Source organism: Geotrypetes seraphini, chromosome 1 (assembly GCF_902459505.1).
Source record: "Geotrypetes seraphini chromosome 1, aGeoSer1.1, whole genome shotgun sequence".
In the NCBI taxonomy this organism is placed as follows: Eukaryota; Metazoa; Chordata; class Amphibia; order Gymnophiona; family Dermophiidae; genus Geotrypetes; species Geotrypetes seraphini.
Window position 1 is genome coordinate 2,429,703 of NC_047084.1, and position 13,242 is coordinate 2,442,944.

Consider the following 13,242-nt stretch of genomic DNA (forward strand, 5'->3'; position numbering starts at 1 on the left):
CACAACAAAGAGTATAGCATACATCCTTGCGGTGTGACAAGCTGAAAACTGTGCGAGCACATCTCAAAGGATCTCATGGTCACTCATTTGGGAAAAACATTCTACATATGGGGATCCTTCACATGTTCATCTTCTAATGTGGTATAGAAGTGCAAAGAAGGATATTGGTGAAACAGGCCAGATGCTAAAGACTAGGATCAACTTATAAGATACCATATTAAAAACTTCAATACCAACCAGGATGTCACCTCTGTTGGACAACACTTTGGAAAAATTGTTCATTGCGCCTATGATTTTATGGTGAGAATATTAAAATGAAATTTTATTTATTTTTATTTTTTTTAAGTCTTAGTTTATTTATTGAAAATTTTTTATATAACAGCAATTAAGCAACAAAGTATGAGAACAGAAATACAATCCAGGATATACAGATCAAGAAAGTTCAATAATACAAATTATGCTATGCCACTGGAAACATGTTGTACCATACAAGAATCAGAACTCAATAGCAAACAATCTTTAAGAGCAGACCATTTCTTCAAGGTCTCCACAGAAGCAGTGAAGGAGCAGTGTCTCTTAACAGAATAACATTTGTATCTATAGGTGAGGCATAATGAGTTCCACCAGTGTGTATGAGAGACTTTTGACAGATTTTTCCAGTGAGTACAAACCGTTTTTACAGCCGTACCTAATAAGGTATCTTATAATTGACATGAGGAGTCTGGTAAGGTGCTCCTCTTAGGGCTCCTTTTACTAAGGTGTGCTAGCTTTTTTAGCACACGCAGCAGATTAGCGCGTGCTAACCCCAAGCTACGCGGCTAGAACTATGCTGGCATTAATGTCTAGCACGCGCTATTCCACACGTTAAAGCCCTAAAGCAGCTTAGTAAAAGGAGCCCTTAATAGTATAATGCCTAACAAAATATGATCTGAGATAGGGGGAATTTCAGTTATGGTAGACCAGACTTCAGTCCAGTATTTATGAAGATGTGGACATTCAAAAAAGAGGTGTTTCAAGTTTAATAAAGTTTTGATTTTGATCGCAAAATCTTAATTCAATGCGATTTACAAGTACTAGTAAAATTGGGGTAAAAAAAAGAAAAAACACATTACTCAAAACAATTCACACACCTGTAAACCAGACAGACACAAAAGGGAGAAATAAAAAGGATTAAATGCAATTTGTAAATCAAATCAAAAAAGGGCAAGATAATGAAACAAAAGGATGGGGGAAAGATTACCCGCTCAATTTTCGCTCAAAGACCTTGCTATTACTTTAACGAGTATCCTGGGGATATAAAAATAAGCGTAACTCAGTTAAAAGCATCCTTAAAAAGCCAGCTTTTCAGGAGACTTTTAAACTTACCAAGTAATTTTTTCTTCCCTTATGTTAGTTGGGAGCGAATTCCAGATTTGGGGGGCCCGTGACGAAAAAGATCGTGTCTCTCCTGTGATCCACAAGACCAGACAATCCAAGCACACAAAATCTTTGAAATTTAAATGATGAAATATTTTGATACCCACCAGACAGGACTTAACAAATACTTCGGCTTCTTTTCACACTACAAAGAAATTTAAACTGCTTTGTCAATTCTCTGTCTCCTACTTACTCACCCATCCTCCATCTTCTTGTGAAACTATCACTGAAATACTTTTATGTTTCCCTTACATATTTGTCAATATTTTCTTATTTCTGAGCTGAAGAAGGAGTTGCTTTAAAAAGTTAATCATAAAATGCACTGAATTAGTCCAATAAAAAATGTATTACCTTTTATCATTTGGTTTTGTTTTATTTCTAAATATTACCTTGTTAATGACAAAATATATGATACCAATAACTTAGAGCCATAAAGAAAAAAACTAAAATGCAAGAGATGTGTTCTGCAATAAAACAATATGATAGAAGAGAAGGGGATGTGAAAGATAGAGATGAAGAAGAAAAAGGTAGTAAAAAGAGAGATGGAGAAGAAAAAAGGGAGCAAAAAATGAGAGGCACTAATAACTTCTCCAAAAAGATATTGAAACTCATTATATAAAATAATGATGCTAATACTTTCCTGGTAAAAAAAAAAAAAAAGTGCCTCTAAGGTTTAATAAGAATTTCATATCAGCACTGCATTCACAAACATCATAAATACATAATTAAATCTAGTTGAACAATAAGACGGCTGTATGCCCCACCAACAGTGATACTCATAGTGTGAAAAAAGGACAGGGTGCAAATGACCCTCTAGAATCTCAGTGGGTGACCAACAGAGGCAGCAATGTGATCAAGCCATCTGTGGCCAGTCCCACTAGGGCCTGTCCTCTGCCATGGCCACACATAGGACGTGACATCACAGGAGGCAGGATGTGGTGGGGCCAGCCACAGGTAGCCTGTTCATATTGTTGCCTATTCCAGCTATCATCTGGATTTGGAGGGGGTGGGAAGAGGAGGGGGGGAGTAAGGGAGAGAGCCATACCATAGAGCGTGGAGAGGGAGAGCAAGAGGTGGCCCCTACCATTGGAAGGCCCTGGGCATTTTATTGGGCTTGCTTAATGGTAGTTATGCCCCTGGATTGGAATTAACAGTCAAAATAAAAAGTTACTCTTTTTTATGAAAAGTGTCTCCAACCAAACAATTGTGAAAGTTTTGTCATTTTTATATCAGCAGTAAAATGAAAATATTTTGTATTTCAGTGAAATTTACATGAGCTGCTTTTGTTTGGGTTCTGATTGTTGTTGTGTTCTTGTTCATTGGCCATCTCTTATATCAGTCTTGTTTGCATTTGACTGTGTTTTCTATATTTCAATAAAAGTTATTGATTAAAAATAAAAAATAAAAACCAAAAAACATGAGCCAAGGACATCCAAGTCAGACAAATCTGATCAATTTCTTTGATTGGGTGACCAGAGGATGTGCGCTAGATGTGATGTATTTAGATTTTAACAAAGCCTTTGACAGTGTTCCACATAGACATCTAATAAATAAACTGAGTGCTCACGGGATGTGCCCCAAAGTGACGGGCTGGGTCAAGAACTGATTGAGTGGAAGGCGACAGAGGGTAGTGATCATTGGAGATTGATCTGAAGAAAGGGATGTTACCAGTGGTGTGCCTCATGGTTTGGTTCTTCGGCTTGTTTTTTTTAATATTTTTATAAGCGATATTGCTGAAGGGCTGTCAGGTAAGATTTGCCTCTTTGCGGATGATACCAAAATCAGCAATAAAGTACACATACTGGATGGTGTGAATAACATGAAGAAAGACCTGGTGAAGCTTGAAGAATGGTCTGAAATTTGGCAGCTAAAATTGAATGCTAAGAAATGCAAGGTCATGCATTTGGTCTGTAAAAACCCAAGGGAACGGTGCACACAACAGAAGAGCAGGATTTGAGTGTGATTGTATGTGATGATCTTAAGGAGGCCAAACAGGTTGAAAAGGTGACGGCGATGGTGCATAGGGAGAGGTATGGCCAGTAGGAAAAAGGAGGTATTGATGCCCCTATATAAGACTTTAGTGAGACTTCATTTAGAATATTGTGTACAATTCTGGAGGCCGCATCTTCAAAAAGATATAAAAAGGATGGAGTCAGTCCAGAGGAAGGCTACTAAAATGCTATGTGGTCTTCATTATAAGGCGTATGGGGACAAAAATCTCAATCTGTATACTTTGGGGGAGAGGGGAGATATGATAGAGACATTTAAATACCTACGTAATGTAAATGCACATGAGTCGAGTCTCATTTGAAAGGAAAAACTGCAATGAGAGGGCATAGGATGAAGTTAAGAGGTGATAGGCTCTAGAGTAATCTAAGGAAATACTTTTTTACAGAAAGGGTGGTACATGCATGGAACAGTCTCCCAGAAGAGGTGGTGGAGACAGAGACTGTATCTGAATTCAAAAGGGCCTGGGATAGGCACGTGGGATCTCTCGGAGAGAGAAAGAGATAAGGGTTACTGCGATGGGCAGACTAGAAGAGCCATTTGGCCTTTATCTGCCATCATGTTTCTAATAGGTGATGTCCACCTCACAGGTATTTTTCAACAGGAAATACACGATAAGATTTTTTTGTTTGAAAATAGGTGACATGGACATCTATGTGCTGGAGATGTCCAACGATAACAGGCATTTTACAAACCGGAATGTCCAACATATGAATGGCTAAAAAGCAGGGACAAGGAAGTATATCTAGTAGCAGTCTTAGAAGAATGGCCACACAGACATTTCTGCAGAGGGGCAATCTAGTTGGTAGTACAGTGGACTTTAAACCAAGGGACCCAAGTTCAAATCCACTTTAACCCATTTATTTTGTAATTGGGAGCCCTTCAGGAACATAAAAATGCCTACTATACCGGAATATACACCACTTCAGTAGCCTTCAGGCTTTCAGGTGGCTTATATATTTAGGTACAGTAGGTATATTTTTGTTTTTGGAGGGCTTGCAATAAAAAAAAGAGTTAAATTGGAATTTGAACCTGTGTCTCTTGGTTTACTGTCCAAGGGCAATAAAAATGAAAGATTGACCCTAATAACTCCACAGAGCAAAAATCCAAGAGCAACAAAATTACTGTGGAGAAGTGATGTTCCTGATATGGACTTTATTAATAATTCAACTTGACAATCCACATTTAAAAAACCTCTAGGACCCAGTCCGCTGAGAGCCTTGGACCCAACACAGTCCGTGTTTCAACAAGAATGTCTTCCTCAGGGGTCCCTTTTAGTCCTTAAGGATTCGTGGATAAACTATACAGTCCAAATACGCTAGTCCGCAGAAACTCCGCATGAGAGAAGGGCTTGGAAGACCGAGTGAATAGGTTTACTGGTTTACTGTCCTCATCTGCACAAGCCTCGAACACTTTAAATCATACATGTTCGAAGCTTGTGTGGTTAATGCAGAGCTTACAGGAATGGAGTAGAGACAGGGACAGCGACAAATCTCGCGGGGACTGGATGGGGAAATTGAGTTCCTGCGGGGACTGGGACAAATTTGTCCCGTCATTCACTAGTTCCTTCCTCTATACCTATACCTTTACCTTTTCAATTTGCTGGATGGTACAATCATCAGTTAGAGAGATGTTTTCAGGTTTACTTGATTTATCTGTTAGGAAGGTTGTCTTAGCACCTTTATCCTGGCCAAAAGTTATCCTGATGTCATCTGAAAAGCTTTTTACTAAACAGAGTTGTTCTGCCAAATGTTGATCTCTATGACTCTAGTGCCTGAAGCCACAAACAGCAGGTGTGATGTAACCTCTGGGTCTTTGCCAGTTCTAGGATTTAGGCTAAACCCATAACTCAAAGATTTAAGACGTGTACTCATAGGATTAAATGTTATACAAAACAAGAGTGGTGACAAGATGTCTCCCTGAAACATTCCTCACCGAGTTCTGATATTAGGAATGTCATACTGGAGATGGAGCGTGGTTTGCCACATTTTCCTAGTGAAGTTAATGTACTCAATCAATTTAAAGTTTATTGCATACCTTTCAAAGCAATTTATTATTCAGGATGGTGAGTCTGTCATAAGCTTTCTTTAAATCAATCCATGCTAGTCTGAGATTTCTGTTTTGTTTTTTTAGCAATAGCCATACTAATAAGAGCTGTTATATTCCTCTCTTATTGTCCTTCTGCTCTGTTGCCTTGATATTACTAAAGTCCAAGTGATCATATACTCTTATGGCATTTATTGCAGTGAACAGCTTATAGGTAGACAAGGTATTGGTCTGTAATTTTTGGGAAGTTTATTCTATTCTTATTTATTCATATTCCTCACAATAGATTCTAGGTGGAAAGCAACAATTTAAAAAATATTGTGTCCATACAAATTATTCATGTAATGATCCTTAAAAATAAAAAAAAGTTTTTATCAATTTTCCCTTTGGAAATAGAAGTGTTCTTCCTTTTTAGCAATGTGGTGCTTAAGCAGGCTTAACGTACTGAAAGAAAAGATTGAAATTGATAAGGTGGTGACCCAGTTCATTTTTTAATTACCTGTTGTTCGATTTATTCAGCCTCAACTCATCCTCGACTATCTTGGTAACTGAGCCACAAGAGAATTCAACCATTAATCAATGTTAATCCTGCAAAATCTTCTCCATTTAATAAACAACCAAACAGATGTCATCAAGTTTTGCCCCTTTACTCAGTTGCATGCCAGTTATAGTTGCCAGCATAAGGGTTTGGCCATGAGATAGAGCAACAACACAGACCGAAATATAGCAAATAATTCCACCTGGGATTCATCAACACCTTCATCCCCAAACAAGCCCACTCTTGTGTGATGTGCTTTTGACAGTTCCCGCATCCGTAGTCACTTCTCTGATCATATCTCCCTCCCTTGTTCCCTGTATTATTCTATCTATCCAGTTCCACAATACAGCAAGAAAACCTGTGGCATTGGAGAATTGTGGCAGTGGCCAAAAAAGGCTTTTGATCTCACCTTTTCAGCTCACAGATTTCCCAAAGCACCTGGGAAACTCTGGGAATGGAATGTATATTCCCAGATTACCTTCTTGCGTTTCTTTTCTAACTTTGTAAAAGTACAGGGCTGAAGTTCCAAGTCTAAAGGCACATTTGTAGACATCATCAGTTTTTGCAGTTCAGCTTAGTCCTATAACTAACAAACCTAAATTAAATTTTTGCCTTCAAAACTTGTAGAGTGTTACAGTTGAATCAATTCTTACAAATCACCAATAAACCCCAATAGGAGTTTAAGGTGATTTTATAAAATTAAAAATAAATAAATAAATCCACTGGTCTTAATCAGGAACTACAAGAACAGCAGCTTCTAGCATAGAAAAATTAAACTACATATAAGATCTTTCAAATAAATAGGTTTTGAGGTCTTTACAAGAAAAATCATATAAGATGCATTAGTAAAGCATTCCACTATTTTGCTGTCAAATATGGGAAGGTCACAAATTGTAATGTTTTACATCTAACTCCTCTGGGACTTGGAAGGCTCAAAGAGAATGACACGGTGACAAAATTCATCACCGTTATCGTCCCCGCGGATAACCGCGGTAAACCATCTTCATGTCATTCTTTAAGGAGAGAGGGAAGAATCAGAGTATGAATGGCCACAACCACTGACCCACAAGCTTTGCTTTGAAGAATGCTGGTGTAGAAGGATTGAAGTTGAGACAGTCAATTTAATATCCAATTTGCAAGTTCTTCCGGAATTAATCCAGGTACCTCTCCTCCCTTGTAACCATGACTCTCAAGCTTTGCTTTGAAGAATGCTGGTGTAGAAGGACTGAGGCTGAAATAGACACTAAAAAATGACAAGGGATTATTTCCCGCGGGGACGGGAACGGTGATGAATTTTGTCACCATGTCATTCTCTCGCTCAATCTCATATAATTACCCACCAATCTTTGGCTATTATAATATGAAATAGCAATCAAATTAGCCTATAATCGGGCATTTCTCAATGAATTAAAAAAAAAAAAAAAGTACATAATTTAACATCTCTCATCTTTCACTAAACTACATTAAGCGGTTAAACGTGTGATCTAGGGCGTCTTAACGGCTACCACAGCAGAACGCCAACAGCTACTACAGTGGCATAACAGCTTGCATGCACTAATTCATGCATTAACTGCATATTGTGTTAGGGAGCTTGAACTAGGCCGGTTTTGGCAGAAAATGGATGTGAATTACATAATACAGAGAGCACACAGTACTTAACGCATAATAATTTTCATTTCTGCAGTTAGGCCCGGATAATGTATCTGGTGCCGTGGTCAGAGGCTGCCTTAAAAGTGGCCACCAATTGTGTGTCAATCACGTGATGGCACCGGGCACAGAATCGTGTCTCTGGCAAAGGTAGGTGCCAGAAATGTAGGCCAGGGTTTTCCTGGACTATTTGCAGCACCTACCTATGAGGCAAGTCACACCTATGGAGGGTGCTTTAGGCTACCTAATACCACTTCTGGCATTAGCCACGCCCACAGTTGGCGTTGGGCAGCCTAAAGCGTTTCCGTAGGCACAATTCCGGTGCCAATTTTGTAGGCGCCTGTAGGCATCTTAAAACTCAATTAAAACTGCCATTTGAATGGCACCTACTGAGTTTGGGTGCCCACTGCTGCCTAAAAATTGGTACCGGATCAAGAATCCAGGCCTCAGTGTAGCTTGCACGTAGCACCTCCTAATAGTGACCAGCTTCTTCACCCAATACATGTGTTGGTTCCAGAGGACAAGCCAGCCATGCCCCCAACAATTAACAGGAAATCTTTTCACTTAACCATGCCGGTTTCTCTTGCTAGGATGCACTAAGTGCAAAAACCTAAACCAATCAGAGCACTTACAGACCAGCTAACCCATTTAGGGATAAAACTATTTAGTTATGCAGATGATTTTACGATCATCATCCCATTCGTTAATTCTATCTCTGAAACTATTCCTAAAGCTTCAGAAGCCATAAACGTGATGGAGCACTGGATGACAACCTTTAGGCTCAAACTTAATTCAGAAAAGACAACTTTCTTTGTTGCTTCGCCACATCCGCTTGATACCAAATCACCACTATGTATCAATAATCTTAATTACCCTAGCCAACTTACCATAAAGATACTAGGTGTAACTTTGGATCAGTGCCTAACCATGAGAGACCAGGTGGACTCCTTGATCAGAAAGGGATTTTTCACTCTCTGGAAACTCAGATCCATTAAAGCTTATTTCGATACAGCGGCATTCAGAACCCTAGTCCAATCCCTCGTACTGAGTCTACTTGACTACTGTAACATCGCCTATTTAGCAATTTCCCAAAAGAACATGCAGAGTTTACAATTGATGCAAAATGCAGCAGTCAAACTGATCTTTGGGCTGAGGAAGTTTGACCATGTGACATCCTACTACCGGCAGCTGCATTGGAGGCGCGCGTAAAGTTTAAATTTGCCTGCTTCTGCTTCAAAGCACTACACGGACTTGCCCCAAAATATATAACTGACCTTTTTGTCTTCTCAGCCAACAGACACAAGAGAAGCTCACATTCCAACTTCGTTTCCCCCCCAGTGAGAGGTTGTAAACTGAAAAAACACCATAAACATCTTCTCTCGCACCAAGCAGCATCATGGGGTAAAGACCTAGAACAATTGCTTTCGCCCACTACTTATGAGGAATTTAGGAAACGTCTGAAAACACACCTGTTTCTAAAGTATCTAGACAACTGATCCTCTCTTCTCTCTCCCCTCTATAGCGATTAACTTGTTCTATTGATCACTCTCTCCTCAAAAATGGATTTCCTGTCCTATTAACCCTCTTTCTTCCTCCCCTCTTAAAGTCAATCAATTTGTACCTTTGCTTAATCTTTGTAAACCGCATAGAACTTCACGGTATTGCGGTATATAAGCTGTTATTATTATTATTATTTAATCCCATTGTTGGTCTGAAGCAGTTTACAATAAGAAATAAGAATGACAAAACTTTTAAAAGTTTAATAAAAGACACCCCCCCCCCCCTTAATGTAGCTGGCATATGACTTCTATCAATACCTCTTCTGTGGCTCCTTTTTTGTTGGCCCTGTCTTTTGCTGCTACTGCTTCTGTGAAGGGGCTTAAGCATCTTGTACATTATGCCCAATGTACTAAATTCTAGTCATGAGGGTTTCTTTTTTTGGGGGGGAGGGAGGGTTTAATTATCATCCTAGATCGGGGGTCTTCAAAGTCCCTCCTTGAGGGCCGCAATCCAGTTGGGTTTTCAGGATTTCCCTAATGAATATACATTGAAAGCAGTGCACATAGATCTCATGCATATTCATTGGGGAAATCCTGAAAACCCGACTGGATTGCGGCCCTCAAGGAGGGACTTTGAAGACCCCTGTCCTAGATGAATACCATGTGTTACTGCAAGAGAATCGTTTGTGTAGCATGTAATGTTAAAAGGCCAGACCCTTTCAGCTGGTTTTGTTCATTTCTAAAAATATAAGCACTGTAACATGCTTTTCCAATTACACGAAAGAGACTTGAAGACACTAAAAAAAAATTACAACATAATTATTCAGATGTCAGAGTGTTTTACAGAGATGTTGACATTGTCAAATTTGAACATTTCTAACATTTGTTAGTCTCTTATTTCTACAAGGCAGTAGCTTTGTGAATATTCTTCCACGATCATCTCACAGCAAACTGTTCCCCTTTTCAGGAAATTTGTAATTCTAATTGGTAGAGCTGGTAAACATCTTGGAACAAAAGAAACTTGCAATTAATATACATAAAAGAAAAAAGGGAAATGTGAGATGCAATAACACTATGGGTTAGAAAAAGTAAAAAAATAAAAACTTTAATTGAAATCTGTTTTATTAATTAACCCAAAAAGACAATTATACATCTTCAACCATAAAGAAACAAAAAGTTTGATTCATTATATATATCAGCTTATGCCAACCATCCCAGCTACCCACCCCCTACTTATCACAAAGAACCCCTCTATAACCCCATCCCCCCCCTTAAACTTCGGGTCCAGCTTACAAAGCCATATTAATGATTTCCCCAACAAAAGCAGAGAAGCCCACTCAGGCCTAGATTCTTTAAAAAACGTATTAAAAAACAACAGGCTGTTATTGCAGCTGTTCTGGTATCAAATTTAAAGAAGCGAGTCATTCTCCAAAAATCGCTTATGTAAATGAGGTTGGCAGAGAGTAGCAAAGACCAGCTAAATTTGCATGTGCCCATCGCAGGTGATAGCGATGGGCACATGTGTAGAAAAAAACGCAAAAAGAAAACATTGCCTCCTATGGGAGGGACCTTAAACAATCTGGGCCAGTCAGAATCCCAGGCCCTCCCCAATGCATCCCAGGATGCATTGGGGAGGGGTAGACCCATTTTGGAAGAGGTGGGCCAGCTGGCCGGAGGGAATAGGCATCCCTCTGGTCGGCCATCTAATTAAAGGTACGGGGGAGAGGGGTCGGAGGCAGGGGGGGTTGTGATGTGCGAGAGAAGGCCATCTCTCCCGCTGCAGGGGCAGTGTTGTGTGGCAGCAGGAGAGAATGGGCATCTCTCCCGCTTATAGGGGGGGGGTCACTTCTCATAACGGCTTTTCTAGCAGTTTCCAACACTGCCATGCTGGGGTTTTAAACAATGCTGTCATTGTACCGGCACCCCTGGACTAGTTGCTGATTTTTGTTGCCAAAAGCCAATGCCGTTCTTGGAGAATGGCTCAGCGATTTTAAAGAATCCATTATAATGCTCATTATAATGTTGAAGAGCCCATTTGCATGTCAGTGTCATGAGACTGCTAGAAACAAAGATAAGCTGTTTTGATAATCTGCCGCTAAAATGCCTGCAGGCTAAACCGTCGAAAAACAGGTTAGCAATGACATTAAACTTTTCAGAATCTGAGCCTCAATTCCTATGGATTTTGCTGCATATTCCATGGGAGATTCGCTACTGTGGCTTTGTAAAAGGGGCCCTTCAAGCTCATAATAATTAATCAGGGCTTAACTAGGAAAGTACACATTAAGCCAGTTAACAATCAGACTTCTCATTTTTACAGGAAGGAATTGTATGTATATAGCTCTCATATTGCCAGAAACAATTTCCTCCAAGGTCATATATATAGAGAGAGTGCATTTCTCCATTTCCAGTATGAAGGTGGGGGAGGCTCAACCCATCTTTGCAAAATACATTTCTTACCAACAAGATTGGCCTTGGCCAATACAAGTTGCTCCCCCTTTGTTAGAAGACCTTATGCCATTGGGCTACCAAATAGAAAATCTAAGGGGGAAAGATGAATACCTCATCCCATCAAACGTCCCAAGTAGCTTGCCACCTGGGACCAAAAAACACTGTATCTCAGGCAGCTCCCCCCAAAATTAAAAGCTTTAACTAACTTGATTAACAAATAACGAATTGGCTAGAACCAACAGAGGTCAACATTCATGGCACAATATAGCACAAATTCATTAAAGGGGGAATCCATCAAGAAGCGTTATGAGAATTATCAGTGCGATAAACACTAAGGCCCAGATTCTATAAACAGCACATATATCAACATCCGCTAATCAAGCTGTCAATCATGCACAGCGCCGTTTAGAGAATCATATCCCCCGGGAAAAATAGGCCAGAGTTTTCAAGGCCTAAATATCCAACGCCTAGCTTTCCCTTGAATCACATCCACATAGGCGCTTTACGGTGTCTAACATCACTTCCAGCTTTAGCAATGCCTATATTAATATTAGGAGTCAGTAGGTACCTCCAGAGGCACAATTCCTGCGCCTTTTGTTAGGCGCCAGTAGGTGCTTTAAATTTAATGTTCCTTGCCATTTTAAATGGTGTTTTCCAATTAACTTAATTGAAAATATCAAAATAGCTGGACTAGTGCATAACAATTTCAATAACAATGCTTTTAGTTTTTCATGAGTGTGCCTCAGCCCCACCACTCCACCGCTGTACTATCTTGTGACTGCGTGGAGATTTATGTGGCCATTCATCATCGGCTGCTCATATCTTTTTAATTTTATAGAATTGTGAAAAAATGCCTTCATATATATTTTAAAAAAATGTTTTTCTTAATATCAAGGGTGGTGTAAATACTTAGCTCTTATCAGCCAACGTCTGGGAGTCTAACCCGACATGATCTTACTCTGAGCAACACTATGAGTCGGATGACTAGCGCGTACTCGGGAGACCCTTGATACAGCGCCGGTTGGCGCGAAACATGTCGGGTTAGACTCCCAGACGTTGGCTGATAAGAGCTAAGTATTTACACCACCCTTGATATTAAGAAAAACATTTTAAAAAAATATATATGAAGGCATTTTTTCACAATTCTATAAAATTAAAAAGATATGAGCAGCCGATGATGAATGGCCACATAAATCTCCACGCAGTCACAAGATAGTACAGCGGTGGAGTGGTGGGGCTGAGGCACACTCATGAAAAACTAAAAGCATTGTTATTGAAATTGTTATGCACTAGTCCAGCTATTTTGATATTTTCAATTATCTCTACATTTTGGGACTGGTACAAGCTTTTACTACTTTAGCCATATTTGAGGAAGCTTCCAATTAACTTAGGCATCTTTTATAAATTTTCCCTCTAAAAGCCCATAGGTATAAAGTGGGCTTTAGAATTCAGCTTGCTCTAATACCCTTCATGAGTGGTAAAGCTGTTTGGTGAATTCCCTCCTTACTGTACTAGACCCTTACCCCAAGCATCTACCATTCTTTAATGGGATTTTTTACATTTTTAATTATTTGATCTTTCCTTCTCATCCTCCCCCTGCCCCCAACAAACCCATCTACTTTATTCTTGCTGGGTAAGAGC

General features: G+C 39.6%; 1 protein-coding gene across 2 annotated transcripts in view; it reads left to right on the forward strand.

Annotated features, from left to right (window-relative positions):
• Nucleotides 1–13,242, forward strand: part of LIX1 (limb and CNS expressed 1) — a 182,177-nt gene that overhangs the window by 166,932 nt on the left and 2,003 nt on the right. The gene's annotated exons all lie outside the window — the stretch shown is intronic.